Genomic DNA, 1,958 nt, shown 5'->3' with positions numbered 1-1,958 from the left:
AATTATATGTATATAATTGGTAGATATGGATAGAAAACACTCAAAATTTTCCAAAACTGTTAAAATAGTGTATGTGAGTATAACAGAACTGATTTAGCAGGTGAAAACCTGAGGAAAATCCATTCAGAAAATAGTTTTTTTGTTGGTTTTGTAGTTTTCTATTCAATGCAATTACAGTATCCATTGACTTAGGACTCCAGTTGCAGTTCTTATGCCTTCCACTAGATGTCAACAGTCTTTAGAAATCGTTTCAGGCTTGTATTCTTATAAATGGGGGAGTAAGACCAGTCTGAATGAGTGGACCCTAACGTGACGTAGAGTTTTTTCAGGCGCATGTGCATATCTTGTTTACCTTTTATATTGACAACGTTATTGTCCGGTTGAAATATTATAGATCATTTAGGCTAAAAAAACAACCTGAGGGTTGAATGTAAACATCGTTTGACATGTTTCTATAAACTTTACGGATACAATTTGGAATTTTTTGTCTGATTGTTTTGACTGAGTTTAAGCCTTTTGGATATAAAGAGACTTCATCGAACAAAAGGAACATTTATTGAGTAAATTAATGTCTTCTGATTGCCACCATATGAAGATCATCAGAGGTAAGGGATTAATTTTATCTCTATTTCTGAGTTTTGTAATGCTTCTGCTTGGCTGGTTACCGTTTGTAATAATTTGTCAACTGGGCTATGTTCTGGGCTAGGTATGTTCTGGGCAAGGTATGCTTTCGCCGAAAAGCATTTTATAAATATGACTTCAACTATGACAGACTACCGTTCAAAAGTTTGGGATCACTTAGATTTAAAAAAGAAATGAAAACATACACGAAATTAGTTGCAAATGAATAGGAAATACAGTCAAGACGTTGGCAAGGTTATAAATAATGATTTTTAATTGAAAAAATAACTGTGTCCTTCAAACTTTGCTTTCGTCAAAGACTCCTCCATTTGCAGCAATTACAGCCTTGCAGACCTTTGGCATTCTAGTTGTCAATTTGTTGAGGAAATCTGAAGAGATTGCTACCCATGCTTCCTGAAGCATCTCCCACAAGTTGGATTGACTTGATGGGCACTTCTACGTACCGTACGGTCAAGCTGCTCCTACAACAGCTCAATAGGGTTGAGATCTGGTGACTGTGCTGGCCACTCCATTATATACATAATACCAGCTGACTGCTTCTTCCCTAAATAGTTATTGCACAGTTTGGAGCTGTGCTTTAGGTCATTGTCCTGTTGTAGGAGGAAATTGGCTCCAATTAAGCTCCGTCCACAGGGTATGGCATGGCTTTTCAAAATGGAGTGATGGCCTTCTTTCTTCAAGATCCCTTTTACCCTGTAATCTCCCACTTTACCACCACCAAAGCACCCCCAGACCATCACATTGCCTCCACCATGCTTGACAGATGGCGTCAAGCACTCCTCCAGCATCTTTTCATTTTGTCTGCATCTCACAAATGTTCTTCTTTGTAATCCAAACACCTCAAACTTAGATTTGTCAGTTCATAACACTTTTTCCCAATCTTCCTCTATCCTGTGGCTGTGTTCTTTTGCCCATCTTTTCTTTTTATTGGCCAGTCTGAGATATGTATTTTTCTTTGCAACTCTGCCTAGAAAGCCAGCATCCCGGAGTCGACTCTTCACTGTTGACGTTGAGACTGGTGTTTTGAGGGTACCATTTAATGAAGCTGCCAGTTGAAGACTTGTGAGGCGTCTGTTTCTCAAACTAGACACTCTTATGTACTTGTCCTCTTGCTCAGTTGTGCACCGGGGCCTCCCACTCCTCTTTCTATTCTGGTTAGTGACAGTTTACGCTGTTCTGTAAAGGGAGTAGTACACAGTGTTGTTGGAGATCTTCAGTTTCTTGGCAATTTCTCGCATGGAATAGCCTTAATTTCTCAGAACAATAATAAACTGACGAGTTTCAGTAGAAAGGTCTTTGTTTCTAGCCATTTTGAG

This window comes from Oncorhynchus clarkii, chromosome 3 (assembly GCF_045791955.1).
Source record: "Oncorhynchus clarkii lewisi isolate Uvic-CL-2024 chromosome 3, UVic_Ocla_1.0, whole genome shotgun sequence".
Taxonomy (NCBI): Eukaryota; Metazoa; Chordata; class Actinopteri; order Salmoniformes; family Salmonidae; genus Oncorhynchus; species Oncorhynchus clarkii.
The sequence above is the reverse complement of the archived record's forward strand: the minus strand, read 5'-3'. Positions refer to the sequence as shown.